Source organism: Anas platyrhynchos, chromosome 1 (assembly GCF_047663525.1).
Source record: "Anas platyrhynchos isolate ZD024472 breed Pekin duck chromosome 1, IASCAAS_PekinDuck_T2T, whole genome shotgun sequence".
NCBI lineage: Eukaryota > Metazoa > Chordata > Aves > Anseriformes > Anatidae > Anas > Anas platyrhynchos.
In genome coordinates, this window is record NC_092587.1 from 103430852 (window position 1) to 103443770 (window position 12919).

Below are 12919 nucleotides of genomic sequence, written 5' to 3' on the forward strand. Positions count from 1 at the left end.
AATAATAATAATTGCAAAGTGTTTGTCTTTTTCCTTAGAATCCCACCAGTTGACAACCTATCAGAGCACCCAGTCAGTTTGCAGCAATGGATCAAGTGTATGGGCAAAGGTTGGCCACCAAGAGTATTACACATGATAGAGCTGTCAAATTGCAGAGGAGAGATGCAAGTCTTCAAGCACTCCACATCTGAAGGCAGCTGACCATACTCTGTCAGTTCATTTCATTTGTTGGAGAATGTAGACCCAGCATTTCATTCCTGGTGGGCAGATGTTAATATTCTAATTCAGTGCTCCTGTTCACTTCCTGAGAGCTGTCTGTCAGCATCCCTGTTCTGCGAAGCATGCCAACTGTTATCACAAGTTTTTCATGCGAGGAATTTTCATGCTCCTCTGCTGACATAGTTGTGCAGACTTGAGTTTCACCAGCATGAAAAAAAGAACAGCAGTTTCAGACACCACCACACTGCCTTCCCTGGGTGTGTTTCAGTCTCTGACACTCTCTTGGTCTCTGCAGTTGCTGAGACTTCTCTCTGACTGGTGACACCATTGACTGTATTGCCATTTCCCTACACCCCATCCCCCCCTCGGCTCTTGAAGAGAAAGGGGCTGTGAAACCCTTGCTCAGGAAGCCAGTATAAGCTTGTGCACTGCTGCCCATGTTTTACAAGTGTCTTACTCCAAATTTGTCCATGGCAACTCTAGAAGTTGTCATGTTTCCTTAGGCCATCTCAGCTCTCTTGAGTAGCTCATAGACTTAGGCATGGTACAGATGCCAACCTAGTCACATTATTTGGTTTTGTCCTGTGAGACTTTGTCAAGACATTTGTGGAAAAAAGCTGCAGTCAGCAGGACCCCATCCTCACCTTTTGTGAACAACCCCAAAGACCTGTGAGATCTGGCCCCCAAAGCCCACTCCTTCAGTGCAGTATGGTGACTCCCTGTTTTGCTCCCAGGACAGGAGGACATGTTGACTGAAGCACATTCCCACAGTGGGCACCTGTTTGTTTTTTTTATGGCTGCATCACGTCTGTCTGACCTGGTCAGAGAAGCAGCATGACCCAGCTGGAGACATATATATTGGTACATTTGGTGCCAGGGAAGAGGGTGTGAAATGGCTTGACGTAATTCGGGTGAGCCCAAAATAATCTCAGCATGCTCTTGCCAGAGATGACAGAACTTAAATCAGGGGACACAAGACTAGTCATTACTAGTAACAAAACACAACAGACCTGCTGCAGTTAAAAAAAAAAGAAAAAAAAAAAAAAAAAAAAAAAAGCAGCACTTGAAAGACATGTTTTTGGAAAAGTCCCTCTTCTCTCTTATTCATTTTGAGATCTTGGGTTACATGGTTTGTTTTCCCCTCTCAGAACTTACAAAAAGATGTCGGAGTATCAGGCAAGCACATCCCACCTGTTTCCTAGCACTTTCAGAGACCTTGCCCCCAAGTGCTCTGCTCATCCTGAACTAGGAAAAACACCACAACCATCTGCTAGACAGCCATTATTTGTCATAGCTCTTGCAGCTGCCCAGGCTGGGCCTCCCCATGGAGCCCCATGGCCAGGGGCCGAGGGAGGCTAACTGAGGCTTGGCCAGGATGGTACTGTGGGGTGGCAGGGCCCAGCGGCTGAAGAACAGTCATCTACACCTGAGAAAGTTTATCACAGCAGCCCTGATTATAGGTGTTCTTCAATTAACTATTTCACAGAGGAAAATACTGGAAATTTAGTGACAACAATGACTCAGCTAGGCATGTAACCAAATGGTCAAGACAAATACCCTACTGCAACAGAGCCAGCTCCTGTGCTTCCTTATACAAGTGCAGAAATTGGAATTAATGGTAACTGTAATTAAAATACTCCTCCTGGTAAAACCCCTCATCAGCTTCAGCATGTCAGCCACCAAAATCTCATCACAGCATAGCTGTCGTGTCATGCAAGATGCAAACCCTTCATGCACAGTAGCCCCATTCATTTATTTTTTTATTTTATTTATTTATTTATGATTAGGACTGTAAGCAAATGTTTCTTCAGCAAACTGCAAGATTTGAGAAATACGTGGGCTGTGAATACTTACCCACTTCCCCCCTTGAGCAATCACTTTCTCAAAAAATAAAATGGGGGGGCAGAAGGATTATGAGGGCTCACGGGCCCAAGCTGGGAGCAGACAGACACCAGTGCTGTCCTGCTTCCCAGACCTGCCCCAGAAATCTACTTTTGGCACTCAAGGAGTTGTTCATCTATACAAATAGGAGGAGTTCCGATTAAAATACAGGTGTTGTCAGATCTGGGGGAAAGTCAGATACACTTCCTGCATGTTAGAGTAAGTGTCTCTGGATGGTGAATTTCTCTTACTTTGCAGAGAATTGCAGAGGACAGGACAAGAATGTTTGTGCTCAAATTAACTTATGCCACTGGGTGGAAAAAAAAAAAAGAAAAAAAAAAAGCTTTTTAAAAACTTGTAGTAGCATTGCTAAATCACTGTGACAGGAAATGTACAAACATAAAAGAAATATTACCCTACTTTGCAACACCCACATGCTCAATACAGAAGGTCTTTCTTTAAAATGGTTTAAAATAATCTCCCAAATCGTATATGCTGCAGATCCATCGGAAAGGTACTGAATTTACACATGCAGATTCAAAAGTCTCCTTTTCAAGGAATCCTTGTGATGACACAGACCTCAGCAGAAACACGGGTGTGCAGAGGTTCCAGCATCTGCCCATGCCAAGATATATGAGAGCTCGAGGAGCTACCCATGAGCATGTCTGAGATACAAATTTCACAGCTTTCATACAGGCAGGATGGTCTTATGCTTGACTTCCTTAGTTTTAAGTCAATAAGAAACAATCACAATAGAATATATGAAATCTTTTCTTGCTTACAGAGCCATAGTTTACTTAAGTATAAGAATATAATATGGAGAAGTGCTTGCGTGTTTAATGCTAAGTGTGTTTTTTTCGGGTTGAGGCAGCAACAACTGGTACTAAAATCTGAAGATGCAATTCAGAGTGACATTGTACAATTAAAAAACAACAACAACAACAAAAACTGGGAAATATAAAAGATAGGACTGGCAACACGAGTAGAGATTGAGATTCACAAGCACGGCTGAGTTTGGAGTTGTCATGGTACCAGTGCTACTATGTGTGAATCACAGTACCATCAGATCACACTCTGAAAAGCAGCAGTTTTGTCTGCATACAAAGCAAGCAAAACCTTGGAACAAACTGTTCCGTACCTTCAAGGAACTCAACATTCACTCTGATCTAGCAGTCTGGATTCAATGTTTAAAGAGCAGTGAAATTTTAGATAAATTGATAACTTTCTGCAAGCTAGGTCTCACTTCACACTGCTGTGACATTACAGAGTTGCAACTCTGCAACCTGTGGATCCAGTCAGAAGCACCAGAAACATCACAGTTCTTCTCACAGCATTGGTCTTCATACAATGTTAAAGAAACATGTTGTTCTTAGGAAACTGCACTTTGACCCTGGCAATAAAAAGAACCAGCAGAATCCCTATCTGTAATCAATTCATTTATTACTATTATCCCTTTTGTACTCTGCAGAGAACCATGCACGTAGTAGCATGGATAATACTTCACTATCTTGTTAAACATATTTTGCAAAATTTTACTTGACTATGTAGGCTAAGCTTTGCTCCTTTTATTGCTATGCTCCTAATAATAGTGTGCAGCCAAGTGTAAAAGATCTTCTGTCTTCTCAATTAACAGACTATTAAGCTTTCCCCTAAGAGTAATAAACTCCTGTAATCTGGCAGGGGCAGCAGTCCACAGATGCAATTTTTTTTCCCAAAGTGCAACTTTGTGTTTCTAGATCTGAGCAGGTTGTTCCAAACAGATTTTGCTGAGGAGACGCACAGAAGATATATTTATATTAACTAGAATGTTAAACAGGTGAAAAGTCATCTGGCATACAATTAAATCTAAATTGTTTCAAAATATTTCCTTTCATCAAGTATTCCTGCATCTTTTACTTGTAGTACATGAATAATCATTAGATACTCTCTCTACAGCAGACATTTTTCTTCTAGGACCATAGAGATTTTAAACATCCATGGAAAATATAAGGAGCCAACGAAAGACAGTTGGAAAAAGCAAATTTTTCTGTTAGGGTAGTTAATTTCACTGACTTAATAGTGCCTGCCTGCATTGTTCTGATAAAGAAAAAACAAAACAAAACGCAGGAGGCCGTCAATTCCAGAACCCCTGCTCCAAAAGGGGGAGTTGAAGAATAACTGAAGATAATAGAAAATTCCCCCCATATGCAATGTCAAATATCTGGAGAATAACATGCAGTTTACCTAACTTTATATCTAAATGCACAGTTGTTTATTCTAAATCTCAGTCTTCTCTGTGAAAAGGCAAGGAAGGTCAGTCTGCAAAGGTGAGGTGTTACCAACACTCTTTAAGTTACATCAGAGAAGAGCCAACGATCATATCCAAAAGAAAAAAACCTGTTCTGTTTTCACGGTGAAAAGCAAAGGCTAAGGGTTCATAGCTTGAGAAAAACAAGGCCAAGTTCTTAGGTCACTTAGAGGAGGACAAAGACTCTCTTTCCTGAAATGTATGGTCTGAAGATTGAAGAAATATCATCTGCCCTTTTTCTCCATTGTTTGTTCTAGTGAACAACCAGGTTCATCTGCCACCTGTAGCTGCTTGGCTCCACTCTATGTGGGCAGCTCCCATGAGCCCACAAAAATATTATGGAAAGAAAGATAGGTTCTTTTGTAGTTTATATGGAAGATAAGGTCATCATCAAGACCTGTATAAAATCATGGTTGGTTTGAAACCTTCCCAACAGCTATATCAGACATAATTTATTATTTGTTTGACCCTTGCAAACATATAGAAGGAAAATTCCCTACAATTTGTTAGTAGAAAGTCTCATTACATTTTTTTTTCAGCTTGCAGTGATAAGATGATATTGTCAGCACTAACCTTTAGCTAAGCAAAGACTAGCCTTGGGTTGCAGTGTGGGGACCACCCACACACCAGACTACTCTTCTGCGCTAGTTAAAAGCAGCCAAGTATAAACAAAGGGAGCACCTAGGGACTAGGAGTCAGCTCTCTTCACATAGCCTTGCCTGTTTTTACCTCGCTACTGCTCTTTTTTCAGAACCAGATGACATTCACTTCTCTGGTAAATCCTCAAGGCCAGTCTGCGTAGCCTCCTACTGCTCTGCCTCTGTAGCTGTGCAGACATACCCACCCTAGCTGTAAATGAGTTGGCGTGGGCACCTGAAGCATTTCCAAGAACATCAGAGCTTTTAGCTACAGATGTAAACACCTCCACACATACTTTAGACTTTCTAATATGTTAAACAAGGCTTTTTATATTTTTTTTTCTTCTCTTAGCAATTTATTAAATTAACTTCTTTCTCACTCCACTTTTGATCTTCATTTTTTCTCTATACTTATTCCTTGTTTCACAGAATGTTTTTTAGGGGATTACTGGGGAACTCCACAGTGAAAGGTCCCTTCTCTGATCACTGACGCGGTACAGGCTGTAGATAATCATTCTTGTTTCAAGTTTAGAAACAAAACCTCTCCTCCAGAAATTAGGAATACCAATACCTACCTACCAAGTTTACCATTTAAATAAATAATTCCCCTCCTCCATTCTTGTTCTATTTAACTATTTTTTCCCCCTATATTTTAGAAGATAAATGGTTTGCTTCAACTCCTGAGAATTAGCTCAGCACTATCTGTAAACAGTGTTTCTTTACTAACTCCAAATCAAGCTCAGGTAGTTCCAGAGTAGTTCAGTTTCATATACGTGCATTTTTTCCTCTTCCCTTCCTCCTGAACTCTTATTTTTTTATTGCCTTCAAAAGCCTCCTTTAAGTCCCAAAAAAACCCTCTCTTCATCAGTTCATTCTGCTTCTCTTTCCTCCTCCTCTCCCTCACAACCTCTTCAAATGGGAAGTCATCTTTCTCCACCATCAAGGATAAAATCCACCCCACACAGGAGAACTGATGCCAGATCGACTTCAGTCTTGCAAAGAATTTCACCTCGGATGACTTTCCTCCCTCCTCCTCCAAGCTTATTCTCTTCACAATACTTTTCAACAATGACCTCAGCCAGATTCCTTCACTACTGCTAACTTGTACCAGCACTTAATGTACTTTATGTGCCTGCAGTGTTTTTTCTGAGTTTGTAATAGGCTGCAAATTCCTTGAAGCATGTCTCATTATATTTTGTATAGCTCCAATCACTCTGTCTGTACTTAATAAATAATGGCTACTCTGCAAGAATGCTCATTGTATGCCCCTACTGTTTTAAATATCAGCCCTTGTATTGTCAGATTTCTTAATTTTTCTTTTGTCATTGTACCCATGTTCTGTATGTGTTTATGGACACATGCTCATTCACATTTCTCTCCACAGAAAAAAGCATTAAAATAGTCCTGTGCACTGAAATTCCTCATTTTTGCAAATAAAACCAGGCATTTTGGATTTGCTGGAGACACAGTCAGCTTTAAAGGTATTCCCCTTTTTTATTCTTCCTAGACAAGTACCCTTTCTCTACCCAAAACATAATCAGAAAGTATAAAAGCACTGTTTGTGTTATTCAACAAAACCTATCCAGCAAAACCTATTTTAGACACAAGGCCCCATGTTTAACTTGCCATGCTGGAGACATAATATATGGCAGATGATAAACAAACAACATGCTAAAAATACACTGAAATTGTGAACACTGGAACTAAGCCTAAGAGAAAGAGCTTTATATTGAGGAAAGCATAGTGAGGTGTAGCCCAGCTGAGAAAAAACAGTTCATCGAGCTCCATAAGCATAATCATAACAAGGCTCTCACTGCTGCAAGGTCTTATTTATTTGTCCAAGCCTAGTAGGGGTTAGATCTGCAATACAGTTGCAAGCCTGGGGTCAGCTTTCATGGGTTTCAGGTAAAAATCACAGCCAGTCCTCTGCTTCCACTTTGGTTACTCTCTGGCTTCAGAAGCCTTTCTTCCACTTTATTTATCATTATCTGCTTTTAAACTTGCTTATTTAATGCCTTGTAATCGAGTTACATTTCCAAAACATTTCTCTCGCATGTACATTTTAACCTAGTTTTACTCAAAGGTCTCATGTGAGATGATCAAAGCAGGGGCAGGGTTACAGAGTGCGGTTTCAATATCTGATGCAGAGACGGGAAGCAAAACAGACAGGGGTTGACTTTCTGCTCTGTGACCCTTCACTTGCAAAGATATTTCTGACAGACAGGTTGCCAGACCACACCAATTCCATCACATCCAAGGATGGGACTTCCCATCCAACCAATGGGAATCTTCCCATTTAGGTCGTCTAAATAATAATGCCAAATCATGTGCTAAGCATTTTAACAGACCAAATACAACATAGGACAAGTGACACCTTTTTGTCTATTTTGGGTACATATGCAGTTGATGCTCCACTAGCACTGAAGTCTCCCTAAAACAGGGAGTCCTTTTAGTTCTGTTTAACCTTTGAGATGCAATATGACCATATCCTCTACCTGAAATTTTATGAAAACCCACAATGCAAATCTGAGGGTTCTGAGTGTGTTTCAGGACTATCCTTCCTCTCGTAAGGAGGATGGTGGTAGATAACACAATCAATCTTGACAGGGTGCAGGGTCAGCCAGGCTTGATTTACTTGACTACCTATGCTGTTTATTTCCAACTACTGTGGCAAGAGCAACCCTTGATCATGGCAGGAAGTCTGTACCGATGACAGCTGAACTTGAGTAAAGAGTGATGCAGCAGCTGTAACTTCTGCTACAGAAAAAGAAAACAGTAAACAGGGACTTCTGCTTTCCTAGGAGTCACATAATTTTGGCTCTGTAACTAGACTTTGTTCGCTGAGAATCTACAACAAGGTTTTCTAGAACCACACAGCCTCTCCTGAGATCCCTTCCTGAATGCTCATCTTACCCTAGATTTTTTCAGCAAGCCCAACCAAGCCAGTCAATATTCCCTTCAGGCTCAGGTTGCTACCATCTACCAGCTGGCCACTGTGGACCCTCCACCCCATGAGCAGCAGGAGCCAGCAGGGCTAAGTTACCACGGTCCCTTTCTGGTATCTTGTTTACTCCCTGCCAGATCCCAGATGAGACCTATCACAACAGGAATTTGCATGCTATCTAGAAAAGACATGAGCACCATTCCTTTCACCAAGTTACTACTATGACTGTCTCCTGCCCTTGTTTTTTTTTTTTTTTTTTTTTTTTTTGACAGAGGTCAAGACTGTGCTTAACCACCACCTGATCTGGTTCCTCACTCCAGGCACTGGATTTAGCCCCATAAATGCCACTCATTCATCCCATTTTTCTCTTCCTGGTTCCCAGTCCAGAAAAATACAAACGTATCTAGCAGAGGAGCTGAGCAAGCTCCAAATGGCTAGCATAGCTGCTCAAAAATAAAGCTCTACACTGCCCTATAGTTGCTGCTACTGCTATTAAGAGTTTGATCTTGTATGCTGAATCCTCTACTTTCTTGCAAAGCATGGGGCTCTGCATTACAGGCAGCCATATTCCACACCAAAACAAATAGCATCAGCTTGGCTTCAGTGTAATCATGGTTGCTTTGGACCAACTGGGCACATGCTTGCAGGGTGGCACTGGCACAGCTTTGCCTCAAATGTGGGGTAACATGAATATTAGTGGATGGATGTCTGGAAGCTGCCTGCTACTTTTGCAGTCTATGCTCTATGTACTGCCAAAAATTTCTGTATCCCCTTGATCCAAACTGGGAGATACAATAACTGAACTAGGCAGAAATGTATACAGTGCTCAGTATCTCGTGTCACTAATGTTACCACTTCCTACTCCAGGCATCCTAGCAGCGAGGAACAACGGTTAGCCGGGGTCAGAGGAGACTTCTGTTCTGAGCAGGAGGTTCTTGGAAGTGTCAGGAGACATTTTGCATGCCAAGTTGTAGCACATTACAGGCGTAGTTTGAAATCAAACAAGGGATAGCAAGCCCTTTTTTTTTTTTTTTTTCCTCGCATAAGCATAGCATAAATGTTTATGTAAGAATAGAAAAGGATGACAAGAAAACTGAAATAGTGTATTTTTTACCAAAGTGAACCCAGTTTTCAAGTGCTAAGCACGTGTGCTAAGAACAATACTGAAACAATCCCCTGAAACCACTGCAATCCCCTGAAACCACTGGATATAGATAAAAAGATGAGGGTGGTTTTTTTTTTCTTTTTCTTTTTTTTTTTTTTTTTTTATGTAACTGGGTTTATCCTTAGACCTTTGATGCAAGCTTGAAAGAGGGGGATGTATTCAATACAATAACTGCTGTTTGTTTCTTGACAATCATTCCTTTTGCTTCTAAATTAATAACTGCAAACCTGCAAAATCCAGGATGATTCTTTGGTCTGCTAACATTTTTCAGCTGGGGATTTCAGTGCCTTCTCTTCTTCCATCAGCAGCTGCCACTGTTTTTTTCAGAGAGAGAGCAGCCACCACCAGCTCTCGACTCTGTGTGTCAGAACTCATACAAACGGATGCATTTGGCCCCCTGGGAAGCAGCCACTGCCCATGCTGTCCGTGTGTGTCCCCTCAGGGAAACAGGTGGTGGCACAGAATGGGAGCAGCAACAGGCTGCAGGCTGGACCACTCTGAGGACACCAAAAAAAAAAAAAAAAAGTTACTCCATCTCTTTCTTTTTCCTTACAGCCCTTTTATTCTGTTCTTGGACTTGCATCTTTTATTCTGTGATATTTCAAAAAATCTTAACTAGCAATTTTTTGTTTTGATGTTTAAAAAGTTGCTTTGTCACTTGCACTTTACTTCTTTCTGTCATAGTAAGCAGTGTTCCAAAGTTAGGGAAAGAGATAGTGGGGGGTAGATGCCATTAGAGGTCATCACCTCTCATCCCAGTGTGCAGGTATTATACAATGCCTTGGGTAAATACTTTCAGCAGGAGAGAGCAAGATGATACAGTCAACATAGTCATAATGTAGTACCTTACCCAAAACAGTTTTTTTGTTGTTTTTTTTTTTTTTTTTCCATCTAAAAAAAGTATGTATTTCCCCTTGCCACCTCTACCATTCATGGGTGCAGACTGGGCTACCGTATAGTTTAAAAACACATGTAAGATGAAAGGACTCAAAATAATAGGGGAGAGGAAAGGGAACAAATAGCACAAGAGTTAACAATTGCTAGCATGAGACAGACTCATTACTACTTGCAGAGAGTAGCTAAACTAATTCCTATCAGATTTACAAATGTATTTACAGATTAACCAAACATTTATTGGTACTTATGCATAATGAAATATAAGGCTACTTTGGCTTTGAACGAAAAGCCAAAGGAAGCGAAGAGCATCTATACCCTCTAAGATGTATCCAATTCTTGCTTCAGATGCTACTGAAGACTTCCTCCTTGTGACCATGCTGAATAGAGGAAAACGAGTTGGGATTAAAAAATAAAAAGCACTTGGGAATAACATCACTGTAGTTTTGCTACCCTAAGGTTCTCCTTTCCTCTCTTTCTTCTTCCTCCTCTCCTTCAATTAATTGTGGCCCATGAGGTGAGTAGTTGCTGGTTTGCCACAGCACACACAAAGGACAGTGATGCAGACACATTCAACCACTGCGGAAGCGTGCAGCAACCGAGGGAAGACAGACTTCCTATGTGACCAAAGACAAATCACATGCTGAGATATTTGTAAGGCATGCAAGAGATTCACATAGGTTCCTTAAAGTAAAACATACACAGGGGATGTGAATAAAATATTTTTTGGGAAAAAAAAAAAAAAAAAAAAGGCAACATTCTAATGGCCAATAGAAGTATTAGAGGAACTTCCTTCCTTCACAAAGTCTTAGCAAAGCTTTTCCTAAGTTATCACATACAAGAGGTTACGAGAGGTTAAGTGTCAGGGCAACCAACTCCAAACCATGCTTGAAGTTCACCTCTTACGCTGCTTCCCAGTACTGGTGATGACATTTATACGTCGGTTCTAGCCAAGCAGAACTTAGAAAATTATGATATTTTGCTGGAGTTACAAAGGTGCAGACAGGCAAAGATGAAGAAGTGACAGCAACAGATTGGATATATCTGTGTCCCAGTGCCAACCCACAACTAATTTGCAGAAGTTACCTTTGAAGTCTATACTGAATTTTTCAATTTCTAAGCATGCAAGGGTATAAACTAGATGTTAACATCAGCTTCAGCAAAGGCTGGAGTTGGAGAGCCCCAACTAACTCAGAAAATAATCTAGCTTGCCTCGCATTCAGTGAGGATATGTCCTCACCTCACCACAATAGACTGGGCAAAGACAATCAAGGTCGTCTAGTACTGAGAAGAGGAACAGGAAGGTATTTCTCCATCTCTCTCTCCAACACAATAAGATGCACTGAAAGCATATGTTGAGTTTAATTGTGAAGGCAGGCATCAAGCTTATCTAACAGGCACAGTTGCAAGCCAATAATGTTTCACTTTCAATTAAATTCTGTGTAGTTTAATCAGAATAGTAACCTGGAAACAGTGACAAATCTCTTTATTCATTAAGAACAAGGGGTCCTTAAAAAGTCAAATCTAAGTGGGCTACTGTGAGCTCAGATCAGCATATGCTTTCATAGCTACATTGATATTTACCAGCAGAGAACTTGCCTGCATACCTGCAGCTTATGAGGTGCTGTCTCTGTCATTCTGATAATCAAAAGAAAATAAAAATACTATCAACAATTTGTTACCTGCATGTCTCAGACACTGCTCAAGGTCCATAGCAAGTCCCTACAGTCATTCCCACTGGTGTGTGACATCTCTAACGCACTGAGTTGCACCACACAGAAAAAAAAAAAAAATAAAAAAAAAATTCTTCAGTTTCAAAAATCCCATTTTTCTTGGCAATGATTAAGGTCAATCAAGAAACGTTTGCTTTACTTTTATTTGCAGATGTGTGTTTGTATGACTACTGCAACAAATTTTCCTACTCTAATACCGTCTTCCCCAATACACAGGCCTGCATATGACATATCACCTGAGTCAGCATCCGTCCCTGATTTCCACAATGCTAGTTTCACTGGAGAGCACAAGATAGGTCTGCTAAGCCCTGTGCACATGGGTTGCTATTTATTTCCTATGTTTTGAAATCTCTGAAGCAAAACTTCAGTTTCTTTACCCAGAGGCTGTTTTGTAATAAATCACCAACATCACATGCATCTTGTGTGAGGAACAAACCGAAGATCAAGAAGATTCTGCAGAACCATGGGTCTGTCTGTGAAGAGTTCACTGGCGGTTTGAGGCATTTTTGAGTGAGTTTGTGAATCACTAAGCAAATGCTGTTAAATGTTCGCTTGGAGTGAAACATCTCTTAGAATTTACACCCATTCAACGTTCTCGTCACTCCAAAGGCTGTTTAGCATACCATCCGCTCAGCTCCACAGGCCTATTTGTTCTGGTAGACACAAAGCAAGTTTTACGTGGTGTTACAGTATATTGTGAATAAATATGTTGAAATTAAAAGTGCCTGAACTCCCCCTGAGCAACAGAACAACAAAAACAACAACAAATGGTGATATTCAGGTGCCCCTAGGAAAGTGCCCTAGGACATATTCACATGAGAAATAAAGGCATACCATTGTTTTTGTTTGGTTGGTAGAATTAAAATTAAATGAATCGAGTCAGCAAGGAAGCATGTATTTCAGAAATGATTTCCCAGCTGTATTACTATTAGAAGACTAGATTGTCTCCTTAGGCATACAGCATTTTTATGTGGCTGTATTTTGGCTTAGCCATTTATCTCTGAAATCAGGTGCATGCCTATTCATGAAGAGAAGAGGCTAAGCAGAAGCTGGGTATAAGGGCCTTTTCCCTCCAAAGCACAGCTGAGCATCTCTGGTGACATCATACTTTAAGACAGCCAGTATCCAGACCCTATCTGATTTACAATAACAATCAAT

General features: G+C 40.7%; 1 protein-coding gene across 3 annotated transcripts in view; it reads right to left on the reverse strand.

The window, feature by feature from the left end:
* NRIP1 (nuclear receptor interacting protein 1) overlaps positions 1 to 12919 on the reverse strand; it is a 226722-nt gene that overhangs the window by 64904 nt on the left and 148899 nt on the right. The gene's annotated exons all lie outside the window — the stretch shown is intronic.